Genomic DNA, 14,929 nt, shown 5'->3' with positions numbered 1-14,929 from the left:
GCAGTCTCTCCCTAATGCGAGGATTAGCCATGTGCTCCACAAGCTGGTCTCGAATCATGTCCTCTGTATTAGCAAATTCACATGTAGCAACAAGTCCTCTTGTGCAATGTATTGCACTATGGATTCCTGGGCTCCCTGAGCTCTTTTTCTGAAAGCATGGCGCTCGACAACCCCGTTCACCATGGGCGTGAAATGTTCCTTTAATGCAGTAATGGCTGCTGCTAGCGTATCACCTGTATCTAGCAGAGTTTGAAAGATCCACTGTCCTTCTGAGCCCAAACAATGAAGTAATAGCGCTCGTCTTCTTGCCTCCGACCATGCGTTTACAGTTGCATTAATAACGAGGAGGTAATTCTCGAACATCCTCACCCATGTCTTGAAAGTAATCGCCGGCTCCCCCGGGCATGGCAGAAAAAGGTCCGGGAACGGCGCATTTGCAGCCATAATCCCTCAAAATATTTGCAGGTCCGTCTCGTCGCCGGTTTGTTATGTTTGCACGTAAAAGAAGTCACGATCAGGTATGATGGTTACTGAGTTTATTAACAGAAGCAAAGCACCTGCTCCATCACGGCAACAGTCTACAGCAACAACAACATAAGTCACTTCCTGCCTTTTCTTATAGTGCATTAGCTTACAGCACCACCTTCAGGTATAGTGTGGAATAGAACAGTTACTAACTGGACACAACAGATGGACGGCTCACGGTACTGAGGGGCTGACTGGACTGGAGAGGGTGGAACTTCAGGTGGAGAGGACGGAACCACATGAGTAGCGGCGGCTAGATGGTGGGAAACCTGGTTCAGTTGTTGTCCCGTGATAGCCACATTAGATGTGAGTGACTTGAGCGTGTCCATAACTTCATGGATGGCTTGGTCATTATGTCCCACGAGGGTTCCTTGTGCGGCGAGGGCTTGGCGAATGTTGTCTGAGTCTGCTGGGTCCATTTTGGCCAGTTCGTTCTGTTAAGACCAGTTTTAAGCGGACCCAGATGCAGACACAGGAGGCAGATGAAAAATGAACAAAGAGGCTTTATTGCCAAAATATGAATCTTGAATGAGCAAGGGGAAAAACTGTGGCTGGGGAATAAAGGCAGGCAGGCAGGCCGATTTGGCAGCAGGCAGGCAGGACTCCTAGGCACAGAGAAAAAACACACATTAGCCAAAATGACAAAAAACCCAATCAAAACTATTAACAAGGAAATTCTTAACAAGAGAGGCCGAAGTAGTCTACCGCTTGGGTTTAAACAACGAACTGGCAGCAAGTGTCTGAGGGGCCCGGGTATAAATACTGTGGCTGATGATCTGATTAATGCCGGCTGCGTGTTTGGAGTCAGGTGAGCGCGGGAACCTGCAGGTGGGAGGAGAACACACACACACACACTACCAGGCACACAAGACAGACAGGGGAACTGGAAAACAGGGAAAAGGGAAAAGACACACTAGGAAACTGGAGTTAATGCTGGGACCATAACAGTCTCTTCTGTTTCCTTTTTTAAATTCTAAACAGATATTATTGTGATGTGCTCTATGATAATCATTCACTTTGATGACAAGGCACATTTAGGCTATACAGACTGTTGGAAGTGAGCAACTCATCTTTCTAACAACTGCTTTATCAGCAAATAGTAAATACATGGGAGTTATTTACCTGATCGTTAGCATGCTGTCTGTGAACCTCTGGACCAGTGCTCTGATGAAGACAGGGTCGATGTTCCTCTTCTTCAGCTGGTTGAAAAGCATGTCCACCTGTGGCATGATCTTGTAGAACAATGTCAGGAAAAAACAGAAAGCCTCGTCTTCAAGCATCCTCACAAAGGCCCCTGCTGCATGATGCGGTTCAGCTGATGCCCACAGCAGTGGATGTAGTGCGCATTTTCATAGACACGGATGTTACGCTGGGCTCCGCTGGTGCTCCTCCATCACAGTGTCGCCTGAAAACGCCAGGGTTGACCGAGGAAACGGTCTCGTCATGCCCACACAAGGCCAACTCAAAAGCACCACAAAACTTCACACAATGGATTATTTTGGATAAAATGTGCCGGTTTTATCCAACTCCTCAATTTGTTTCATGACTGCAGTCCTGTGGCCGTTATCCAGCTGCGTAGCGATGTTCACTCGGCCTAGCACGGCTAGCTTGACAGAGTTTTCCACGTGTGCCCTGGTGTTCTCATGTTTCCGTACTTTTTCGGACAGGTGCTTCATATCCCTCACTCCTGTTGTTGTCCACGCTGCATCCGTCCCCGTCGTTTTAAAGAGCAAGCATGGAAAGCAAGATAAGGCATTAGCATGACCGCATCCAGCTAGCCAGGTATTTCTGGTGTAACAGCTACGACAGAAGCCTCGCATACACTTCTTCCCTTTTACACCAGACTGCTGTTTTATTACCAGGTCAGGTTGATCTTGGTACAGCTCTTTCACCTGTAGTTTATCCACCAAAGTTCTTCTCTCAAACGGCTCCAGGAGGAGAGATTTTACAGAGTTAGGGTTCGGTCTTGGAGTAGTGGTCTCGCTCACCATTGTAATAGTTAAAATGGCGCCCGTAGAGACCACAGAGAGCAATCCTGACGTCAGCAGTAGCTCGTTTGGGGCGATAAAATAATCGCTCCTCTCGTATTAGATTTGAGGACGCTGATTGGCTAAATTTAATATCATTCATTCATAGCTTGAATCAGCTATTGGCTAAGCTGCTACACAGACCCGCCTGCTGTGGGCGATTTCTCCGTCGCCCCAAAGCTGAACTTCAGACATACAGGCAGGCAGAGGGGAGTCAGACAGGCAGAGGGGAGTCAGACAGGCAAGGGGGAGTCGGAGAGGCAGAGGGGAGTCAGACAGGCAGAGGGGAGTCAGAGAGGCAGAGGGGAGTCAGACAGACAGAGGGGAGTCAGGGACGTGCAGGAAAAGCATATATTTTGCACAGATGATTTTCTATCATATTTACACATTACTGGGTGCATTCCATATTTTAAACACACAAATATTGACAGGGGGGGGGGGGGGGGGGGGGGGGGGCGGCGCCTTAGCGCCCTCTATTGGTAACTATTCTAGTTATCTCTCAGAACACTTGAATTACAATATGCTGAAAGGTTATTATGGAATTTTTGCCCAATGATGCCGAAAACATTATGCCTACTGAAGCTTCAAGCCAGTGATTCCCAACCATTTGGCTCGTGACCCCTAAAACTAGTGCCTAGTTCGGGCTCCTATATGTTTCACATAACTATGAGTTGTTAGCAGTTCCGCCAAAGACAACTTTAAACTTCTCACATGCTTTCATAAATATTCATACACATTTTAAACCAAAATAGGTAAAATTATCACATATCATACAAAAAAGCAGAGATTAGAGAAAAGGCCAAAAAATGACCCACTTGGCACTCAGGCCCATCTATCTGTCTGTCTGTCTGTCTGTCCGTCCGTCCGTCCATCTATCTATCTGAACTGGGAAAAAAAAGTTCGGAAACTTGTGTTTGATGGATTATTTGCCTGTTGTGCTAATTGGCATTGTATTTTACATGGTTGGAAAGCCTGTTTATTTACCTTCACAATGATGTCCAACTTGTAAGGATCATGCATTTGTGGGATGAGCAGCACAGCTGATTATGTGGGTAGCACCCAAGAACAATTTGCCAAAATGCTCCGTCAATGGTTAACAGTGTATTCTCCTGTTGGTATTGACTCTTGTTTTGAGTTGTTTGGTGGATTGGATGATTGAACTCTATCAGTAACAAGGAACAAACAAGACATATTGGCTATTTTACACTTTATTCATTTAATCCACCGTCAGGAGCCTCAGTAGCGGTGGAAGATCCATATGCAGCCCCAACAGCCTGGCACCTCCTCCTCATGCTGGTCACCAACTTGGTCACACGTTGCTGTGGGATGGCGTTCCATTCCTCAACCAGGATTCGTTGCAGGTCAGCCAGCGTGGTTGTGTTGGTCACTCTAACACGTACAGCACGCCCAGGGAGATGCCGCCCCCCCACACCATGACACTGCTCCCACCAAAAGCTGTTACTGCATCGGTGCAACAATCAGCATAGCGTTCTCCACGTCGTCTCCATACTTTGACCCTGCCATCCAACTTTGGCAGACAGAACCTGGACTCATCACAGAACATGACATTCCCCCACATGTTCAGGTTCCATTGTCTGTGTTGTCGACACCAGCGCAAACGGGCCTGCCGGTGAAGGGCAGTCATTGCAGGCTTCCTGGTAGCCTTATGACAATACACTGTTTACCATTGGCAGAGCATTTTGGCAAATTTTTCTTGGGCGCTACCCACATAATCAGCTGTGCTGCTCATCCCACAAATGCATGATCCTTACAAGTTGGACATCATTGTGAAGGTAAATAAACAGGCTTTCCAACGATGTAAAATACAATGACCATTAGCATTGTAACAACAGAGAAATAATCAACCAAACACAAGTTTCAAAACTTTCTGTCTTTCATCTGTCTGGCAGGGAGTAGGCCCTCCTCTCTCATCAGTACAGCTGGTGTCTCTCGATCTCGTGATCGCTAGACGTGACGGCAGCTGTTGAAAACACGAACAGAAAGCCTTGAATTTACTTAATCAATATTAATTAGAGACATACTCCTAGTATGTTTATTGTAACTGACCGCTAATTAGAACTTCAGAGATCAGAAATGACACCCTATTGCAATGTAAAAAAAAAGAGAAAAAGAAGAAGAAAAAAAAGAGAAGAATAGAGAGGGCCATTCAGGGAAGCGATGGTCTAGTTCGTCGAGTCAAGATCCAGACAGGGGATCGGAAAGCAGTTAAAGGGAAAGATCATTCATCCAAACCTTCAGTCATTGAGCGACCGATCCTCCTTGAGAGTGGTTAGGATGAACATCACAACACATGCATGGCAGCACACGCATTTTAAACTTAAATAATTAAAACTAAAAGCAGTCAAATGTATAGACCTAGAAATCCTGTATGATTAATTTGCTTGCTGAGTTGGTTCATCATAGCAGGATTTGGTGGGAGTGTTACTGACCGCTGATTAGAACTTCAGAGATCAGAAATGACTCCCTATTGCAATGTAACTGGTTCATATGTATTATTATCCATGTCTTTTATAAGTATTTGTTTTGTTGCTTGTTGTGGTTATTTGATATTGATTTGAAGTATGACAACTCAAACCTATGCAGTTCCATGAACCTTCCACAAGGTGGCAGACACCCCTTTGTTGTGTCAGTCATAGCCCAGAGAACACCAGAGAATCGGGAGAGAAATGAGAGAAACTACCTGTAAATCTTTTGGTTAACACCCTTGGTCAGTGGAATGAGGTGTGTTGAGGCACCTCCTTGCTTTTGCTACAGGTGCAACCATAGGTGCGAGTTGATTGATTCATTCAAACATTTCTCTGTTTCATATGTTTGCGCTGCATGTAGCGCCGTCAAACAATCAGCTGATTCTTTCCTTGTTTAAAGGTATTTGGGGTTTGCTAGATCAGTGAAAGTCATTTGATGGGTGATGGTGATGAATCAGTGATTTCTTCAGTGTGATTTCTTCTATTATTGTATTAAGTCTGTGGATGATTTGGGGGGGTTATCTTAAAGTAGTAGGCACCTTTTAACTGTTAAGGGCATTTGCCATTAAGCTTGCATTGTACAAACTCATATCATTAAGAACATCATTATATTGGTATATATTTATAGTTGTATTTTAATCACCTTTTGCACTGCTAATTGTATTAATCATATTTATTTATACTTAATTATGTGAAACTTTAGATTGTGTTGGTGTCATTTGTATAAATAGTAAATGTATTTTCTGGTATATTTCCTATAGTTTCACAGTGCTACGGTGTTGGAGGTGTTTGGTGGCGAGGAGGAAATAAACCGTTGAGCATCAGTTTGGACTCTCTGCGTCTTGCTTACCTAGGCCGAGGGCTGTTACATTTAAATTCATCGCTACATCTGAGACATCCACTCGACCAGTGTGTCTTCCCCATTGGACGGTCTACCTACACTCAGCTGTTAGGCAAGATTGACAGATAACCACGCATAGAAATACACACATCAGATGCAGATGCAGTGAGAGACTTTAAAGTGAGACAGTAAAGAGACTGTGCATGTGCAAATCCACTGTTTAAACACAGTAATTCACATTGTGATCCAAATGTTTAATATTTCAATGCTTTAAAGTGTCCAATCCTTCTAAGGTTTAAAGCAGCTGGTGGTTACAAGGTCTTTGGTATGGTAAATGTTGTGATTACATGTGTTAATGTTGTTTTCCTATGGCAGTCCCTGGGACCTGTTTAAAGGTCAGATAGTTGAGCTTTCGCAGCACCTTTGCTCATGTTATTGTACTGTGCCTGTTTGCACAAAAATCTTTTGGGGAACAAATGTATTTGTAAATGTCTGGTAAAGGTAAAAGTATTATCACTCTTTAAGTTAAAGTCACTACTCATATAGGTTTATCCCAGTCATATTGCAGATTACACTCAAAGATCATAGTCAAACCAGCCACACGAAACAAGCAAGATGTCACTCCATGCAGAGGGAATGAGCAAATCCAGTGACACACAACAGGACAAGCCAAGTTGTCGTCAAAGAACATTTAAAATACATTTAAAGTGGCTTACGACTCCTGGAGGCAGACAGCGAGAGAGATTAGGACAACAATGAAAACCTTCTGCTCTCCAGATGATCTTGATAGAATTAAAGAAATTCGCACAAAACATGATGACGTACGCCTTCAATATGAGCCCATTCTACGTAACCAGTCCGGAACACCAGAGATCGTTGGCAGAATGGACACTTGTGCTTCTATGACTGAAGAGATGCTTGCTCTTGGGAATAAACGAAGAGGAACCACTGTTCATAACTACAGTGAGCGGCTTGAAAAGGAAAGGGTGAGAATAGAGCTTAATAAGGAAGAGTATGGGTCTGTCTTTGGTCACACAAACACGGAGACTGCCTCAGAAAGATCACAGGAATCAAACCACTCAAGTTCACTCTCCAGTAGCTCTAGTAAATGACTGGACGCAGAAGCAGAACTTGCAGCCGAGCGGGAACAGGCAAAGGCAATGAAAGACATCCAGGCTTAGCAATCGCAACTCAATAAACTGGAAAGTGTTTTGAAACTTGAGGAGGCGACAATGCTGGCAGAAATGGAGTACAAAAGGGCACAGAGACAATTAAAACTGGAAGAGGAATGAACAAAGTTAGAGCAGTTATGAGCAATCCAAATTCCCCATTGTTCCAACCTCAACCAGCATTTCTGAGAGCAACAACATCTGATGAGACTGTCGGCCTGGCCCAAGCTATCGCAAGCTCCCTAAGTATAAACCGCCTGCCTGTGCCTGAGCCAACGATGTTTAATGGTGACCCAATGAAGTTTGTTGACTGGAAGATGTCCTTCATGAACCTTATCGATTGGAAGCCCCTCCCAGCAAGCGAGAAGATGTTTTATCTGAAAACTTACCTCACTGGAGAAGCATGCAAGGCTGTTGAAGGATTCTTCTACAGGAATTCAGAGGACGCGTATGTAGGTGTATGGAGGGTCCTACAAGAGAGGTATGGGAACCCGTTTATTGTTCAGAAAGCTTTCAGCGACAAGCTCACCAGATGGCCTAAAATCAATGCAACTGATCCTCAATCACTAAGAGAGTTTGTAGACTTCCTACAAGGATGTGCTGAGGCAATTCCACATGTCGAAGGGCTGGCTATTTTGAATGATTGTGAAGAGAACCACAAGTTGCTCAAAAAATTACCAGAGTGGATTGTGCGAAGGTGGAGTCGAATTGTTGTTGATGAATTGGATAAGTCTGGGAATTATCCTGATCTGATGTGTTTCACAGAGTTCTTGAACAAGGAGGCCCGTATAGCCTGTAACCCCATTGCCTCCCCACTGCTAATGAACTACAAGTACCCAGAAGAAGGCCAACCAAAGAGAGCTAGAGCATTCAACACAAGTGCTCAAACAAGGAATTCTACCCAAGATACACAACAAACATCTGATGATAAGGTGCGACCACCATGCTCAGTCTGCAAGGATGAAACACATGGCATTTCCAGATGCCCTGCCTTTGCTTCAAAGACCATGGAAGATAAAAAGGCGTTTATCAATGAAAACCGCCTCTGCTTTGGATGCTTGAGGAAGGGACGCATTAACAAAGATTGTAAAAGGCAACACACCTGTGGCACCTGTAGTCGTCAGCATCCAACCTGCTTGCATGAGGAGTGGAGACAAAGGCCAGTGTTAGCTGCAGAGAATGGCTCAGCTTCGACAGAAAATAGTGCAAGCCAAGAAGTTCGCAACGTCATGTCCTATTCATCAACACAATGTGCTCCTGCTACCTCAAGCATAGTCCCAGTCCTGGTGTCTTCAGCACAAGAGCCACAGAGAGAAGTCCTCACCTATGCGTTGCTTGACACACAGAGTGATTCAACATTCATTCTCGAAGATCTGCTTGAGGACCTAAGTGTTGACTCTCGACCTGTGAGGCTGAACCTAAGTACGATGACAGCTGTCAACACAGTTTTAACAAGTAAGAGCATTGGTGGTCTACAAATTCGAGGGCTTCATTCTGGTAAACAAGCCTACACCCACAGCTTCATTCCAGTAGGAAAGTCTTACATCCCAACAAGGAAAACAGCACTGTCGTGGCCTCACCTCAAACACATGGCAGACAGGCTACCTCCACTTCAAGACTGTGAAATAGGACTGTTGATTGGATATAACTGTCCATCAGCACTGGCTCCACTTGAAGTCATCCTAGGTGGTGAAAACAAACCCTTCGCACAGCAAACTGAACTCGGCTGTAGCATAATAGGATCATCTAATCCTCATCTAGACAGGCAGGGAAATCAAAGCTTTGTGCATCGAGTGGGAGTGAAAGAAATACCAGCCCCACCAGTCATTGATGTTTTAAAAGCCCTGGAATCAGACTTCAATGAAAGGACCTATGATGACAAGTATGTGTCTCAAGATGCAACTACTCACAACTTCTCAGTGGCAACATCAGACAGAAGGAGGATGGTCACTTGGAGATGCCTCTCCCTATCAAGAGTAGCAGCCTACCTGCGCTACCGAACCATAAGAGACTAGCCACTGTTCGCCGTCAGTGCCTGAAAAGGAAGTTGAGGGCAAATAAACAATATCATGACCACTGCAAAACGTCCATTGAGGAAATCATCAGCAAAGGTGATGCAGAGTTGGCTCCCACACCACACCATTAGGAGCCTCAGTAGTGGGTGGAAGATCCATACGCAGCCACAACAGCCTGGCACCTCCTCCTCATGCTGGTCACCAACCTGGTCACACGTTGCTGTGGGATGGCATTCCATTCCTCAACCAGGATTCATTGCAGGTCAGCCAGCGTGGTTGTGTGTTCCCTCAATGATATCACTGGCAAAACAAGGCTTGTCATCATTGAAGGCCATCTCAATGCAGTGAGATATCGGGATGAGATTCTGCAGCCATAGGCGATCCCATATCTCCACAATATGGGACCTAACTTCATCCTCCAAGATGACAAAGCTCGCCCCCACAGAGCCACAACCGATTCAACACTTGTGGTATCAGCTTGGGCGTGCTGCACATGTTAGAGTGACCAACACAACCACGCTGGTTGTGTTGGTCACTGCAATGAATCCTGGTTGAGGAATGTGACCAGGTTGGTGACCAGCATGAGGAGGAGGTGCCAGGCTGTTGTGGCTGCGTATGGATCTTCCACCCGCTACTGAGGCTCCTGACGGTGTATTAAATGAATAAAGTGTAAAATTGCCAATATGTCTTGTTTGTTCATTGTTACTGATAGAGAGTTCAATCATCCAATCCACCAAACAATTCAAAACAAGAGTCAACACCAACAGGAGAATACACTGTTTACCATTGGCAGAGCATTTTGGCAAATCTTTCCTGGGCGCTACCCACATAATCAGCTGTGCTGCTCATCCCACAAATGCATGATCCTTACAAGTTGGACATCATTGTGAAGGTAAATAAACAGGCTTTCCAACCATGTAAAATACAATGCCAATTAGCATTGTAACAACAGAGAAATAATCTACCAAACACAAATTTCCCCAAATATTTTCTGAGTTTATTATTTACGTCAACCATAAAAGTTACTACGAGCTCACGGATGCATTTGGCTGAAAGTAACCAGGTAACACGGCCCCTCTTTAAACCGAAACACCTCTGTAGGTAGGAGCAGGAGGAAGAAGTTCAGCCATCATTCTCAACCAAGACCTGCAGTGTCTCCTCAACAAGTGCCAAGTAATAACGACACTTATGTGGCCCCTCGTCACCCTACCCATAACAAGCTGTGGGCCTGCTGGTGGAAGACTGTTTTTAAGTCGAATAAAAATGGGCATCAGGGCATCATATCAAACTGAACTGTTTGTCCCTACACTCCTTTGAAAGAGACTCATCTCAGTGTTCAACACCAAGCCCCGTCATCTCCTGCTGTCATCATCAAAAGTAAGCTCATCTACATATTTCAACTATAGTTGAAATATGTAAATACCATATTCCAGTCCCGCCTCAAGACCCATCTTTTCTCCTCTGCTTACTTGTAGCCCCCCCCTCCCCCTATCCATATGTCCGTGTGTATGTATGAGAGTGTGCCTGTGTATGTCGCCTGTTTTCTGTCGTTCGTCTACTGTTTGTCTCACACCGTTTTTCCCCCCGAATGTGTAAAGCGTCTGAGATCCTAAAAAGCGCTATATAAGTTGAATCTATTATTATTATTATTATTATAGTGGCCTATTTCAATGTTATTGTTTATTGGCTTTTGTTCGGTATACAAGTGGATTTTATGGTTGATGTTGCTGGTGTGTGTGTGTGTGTGTGTGTATATGTGGCCACCGTGCCAGACTATGTTAAAGTGTATTGTTTAACGATCCATATGCTTGATTACAGTTTTTCTCATTCGCTTTGGCTCAATTCTTGAATGAGAATTTTTTTTTTCCAAAACAATAAGCTCAAATCTCTAAACAATTAGTTTTTTTGTTCACAAGAGATTGGAATTTCTCATTCATTCAATGAAATTGCACGTGTTTTGGCACATATGAAAAAGAGTGAGTACAATAACCACTTGCACATCTTGATGATCAAAACTGATGAGTTGACTCTATGAAATTGTCTTCCTCTTCACAACTTCCAAACATTCTTTCATCGTTTGAGCCATCATATGCAAAATGATCAATTAAATTATCAAAATCTGTCAGACATGTACAGTATATTCCATAAATATCTATGACCAGGAGGCACAATTTGTGGTATTTGAACTGAACTACAGGAGGTGTTTTCATTGTTGCAGGGTTGTTATTGTTTTTTGCATAGATGTCATTTTGTGGCAAAATTTCTGTTCACTGTATATGACTACATGAATTATCAAAAGTACATTTTCTGTTTCCTGTTTATAATACATGTAACGCATTGCTACACAAATACATTTACTGTATACAAATGTGCATATCCTTTTTCTGTATAACTATTACAGTATTGTAGAGTATTTGACCTACTGTTGAAATGGGAATCTAAACAGCTCAGTGCGATACACTACAACACTTAGCTACACAAAACTGACATGCCGGTATAGAACAGTGAGCATCCAGTCAGTGCACAAAAAAGCAGAACGAAACAGAAATTTGTATATAAGAAACATTTCCAGTTGATGGTGAAAAACATCTAAACATGTTGACCAGTACGGCTCACATGATGACAAAACTACTTTTCATTTTGGTGGCATTGGCCAATATACTGACACAATAACTGGTTTAGAAGCATGAATGAAGTGTTTTGGGTGAATTACTACCTTTTGCAGACATGCAATAGAATAGTGATGTCCCATGAAACAGTTGTGACAATTGTACTTACAGTTTAGAGAATGTTAAAGGTCACCTATTATGCAAAATGCACTTTTCCATGTCTTTTAAACATCAATATCTGTCCCCAGTGTGTCTACAAGTCACCATAGTATCATAAAAGACCATCCTCTCTCTTTTTCTCCTGCTCCGTTTGTCCGGAAATGGGTGTCGAAACAACGCTGCGCAGCTTTTCTTTTCTTCTGACGTCGTTAGAGAATTAGCCATATAAGGGTTTTCTGGTCGAACCAGAGAGAACCTTCAGTAGCTGACCCCGCCCCACAGCGCGTCACTGTCTCTCCTCCTCAACCGAACTTGAGCAAAGTAGCTCCTACTGTTAGTCTGCAAGAACCAGCAGAACAGGCTTCATGTACTCCCATCATCTAGATATAACATGTTCTTTCACAAAGGCTTTATGTAATTACACTGTTTAAACAGATGATATTTATATATTATATATATTTGATGTCATGCATGTAGCAGAGTACAGGTAGTAAATAGTGACTTGTAAGCAACACAACACATTTCTGTTTCACAGTCAAACTTTATTTGAGTTGACAGATGACAATATTAATTATTCACAGCATTTGTAATCAGCTCACCTGTTAGTTAGTTATGATGACATGGTACAGGAGAAAGTCTTCAGCTCTGGTAAACTACAGTAAGCTAAGCTCCGGTGGTCTGTAGTCATGGTAACACAGAGACAGCTACTACTGTAAATAATATACCATTACTCTGATCTTCCATACATTTATCTTTTAGCAGAAATAATGAACTGACTACTGTTTCACATCTTCTATTTTCTACCCTGATGGTCGCTGTGTTTACACACCGTCTCATAGCGGTAGCATGTAGCTACATGCTAACGGGTTAGCTACATGCTACCGGGTTAGCTCTGTATCTCCATGTAAACAGAGCCATCTGCTCACAGCTATCTGCTCTCAGCTGTCTGCTCTCCTCTGGGATGATTCTGTCGGTCATTTCTCACAGATGGATCTGTAAAGACAGACGTAAAACAGAGTGTATGTTTACGGTTTACAGAGTTGATGCATGAGGTAAACACTGAGCTAACTAACAGAGATATAAATAGTATTATTTACCTGAGAGAAACCGTCAGGAAAACCTGGAATCTGGACCGCAGATGTTGATCATGTGTCGCCGATTTCTGATCAGATTCTTCCGGTAACGTGCGCTGGGTGAAGTTTCTGGTTTATAAACTTTAAAGTGGTTTATAAACTTTATTCTAGCTGCTATCTCTCCACTCGTCTCTCTCTCTAGAGAGAGAGAGAGAGAGAGAGAGAGAGAGAGAGAGAGAGAGAGAGCTTCTCCGGGAGGGAGGGGGAGGGTGACGCTGTTGTTGAAGAAGACGTTTGATTGACAGAAAACGCTGACCAATCAGAGCAGAGTGAGAGGAGACAGGCTGTGAATCAGGGGTTTTCAGACAGAGGCTGAATTAGGCTCTGAGGCAGGCAGACTCAGGCTGCAGTATGAGAAGAATAAAGGGTTTTTTGAACATTGCAGCATGTAAACATGTTCTAGTGCAACATTAAAATACATCTATGAACCTGGAAATGAGCATAATATGAGACCTACAGAGCTACAGACACAGAAATCAGCACTTTTGGAAATGGGCTGAAACAGAGGTTATAGAGACATGCTGGAATGCATGATCTGATTGTTTTTTTGAAAAAAAAACTTCAGAGACATGGTTTGGAGGTGTCTGAGACCTATAATAACTAGTTTAAATGGAGTATAATATGTGACCTTTAAAACTGTTTGGAAAAATGAGCCAAAGTGATTGAGAAAACTGTAATGATGCTGTTGCATCTGTCAACTGTGTGTGTGAACATGTGGCCGCCGTGCCAGGCAATGTCATGCTGTTAATGTTGGTCTTGTTGGATCAGAATCAGCTTGATTGGCCAGGAATGAGTTGGTCTACACATCCAGGCTACCGGGACAGGGATTTGACTCTGGTTATTTTGCTGTCATTGTACATATAGAAGTAGAAATGCAGCTAAAAACAAGGTCAACCGAGCTGAACAAGTGTAAAGAAAGAATATAAAAGAATACAACAAGGAACAACAAACTGTGATTTTCAATTTATTTTTTATTTTATTTGATAGGGATGATGCAATTTAACATATATACAAGGCATGAATGTACTACACCAGGGGTGCACACACTTTTTCAGCATGCGAGCTACTTATAAAACGACCAAGTCAAAATGATCTACCTACTATAAAAATGCAAAACATATATTTATTTATAAATATATTGAGTATTCTTTATATGTACAATATATGTTGGTGTACCTTGCATAACTGCATGAACCCATATTGTACAATATAACTCTGTACATTTTTTGTCATTACCTTACTCTGATGACTTGCACTGAATGGAATCAGCCAGGGATGCATAGTCCGGACAGTAGCTGCTGATAGCCAGCCTCAAGCACACTTCCAAATGATCATCAGTCAAGGTGGAATGGTATTTGGACTTAATAATCTTCATGTGGGAAAAGGCTGACTCGCATAAATAAGTGGAGCCGAATAATGCAGTCAAGGAGGTAGCACATTTCCTCATGTTGGGGTACTTTTCCTCTGTGAGTAAGTTCCAGAACTGTCCATGAGCCCTGGACTTAAGCTGAATGTCAGCTTGTAGTGTCAAAATCTCATCCTCCACTCCAGATGAGTTCAGGTGAAACAGTGTTGCAATTTTTGATGCAAGTGAATCAGCCTCAGCATCTTCCCGAAAAGGGTAGCACATGAATGTAGCGACTGGCTCCAGTAAAACAACGTCTTGAAAGCGTCTGTCAAACTCTGACAGACAGTTCTCAATCTGCTCTGATAGGCTGACGTCTATTTTTTAATTTTTAATTTTAATATTTTTTTTTATTTTTTTTTTAATGCCATGCGATCTACCCACACTACCTTTGCGATCGACCGGTAGATCGCGATCGACGTATTGGGCACCCCTGTACTACACTATGTAGCTAATTTTCATCTCTTGTCCCTAGTTTGGCTTTTATATGTACAGTCTAATTAAAATATACAGCTCTCTATATCACAAGACCACAATACACTACAAATATGGAAATACAA

The 14,929-nt window shown here is 43.1% G+C and overlaps 1 long non-coding RNA gene across 1 annotated transcript; it reads right to left on the bottom strand.

The window, feature by feature from the left end:
- Positions 1–11,860: 11,860 nt before the first annotated feature.
- On the bottom strand, positions 11,861–12,838 carry LOC141757646 (uncharacterized). The gene is made up of 3 exons (XR_012591692.1): positions 12,742–12,838; positions 12,431–12,709; positions 11,861–12,170 (listed from the first exon to the last, which is right to left on the bottom strand). It is a non-coding gene; the product is annotated as an uncharacterized LOC141757646 (long non-coding RNA).
- Positions 12,839–14,929: the final 2,091 nt, after the last annotated feature.

This window comes from Sebastes fasciatus, chromosome 19 (genome assembly GCF_043250625.1).
Source record: "Sebastes fasciatus isolate fSebFas1 chromosome 19, fSebFas1.pri, whole genome shotgun sequence".
NCBI lineage: Eukaryota > Metazoa > Chordata > Actinopteri > Perciformes > Sebastidae > Sebastes > Sebastes fasciatus.
This window is presented reverse-complemented; position numbering and strand designations above follow the sequence as displayed.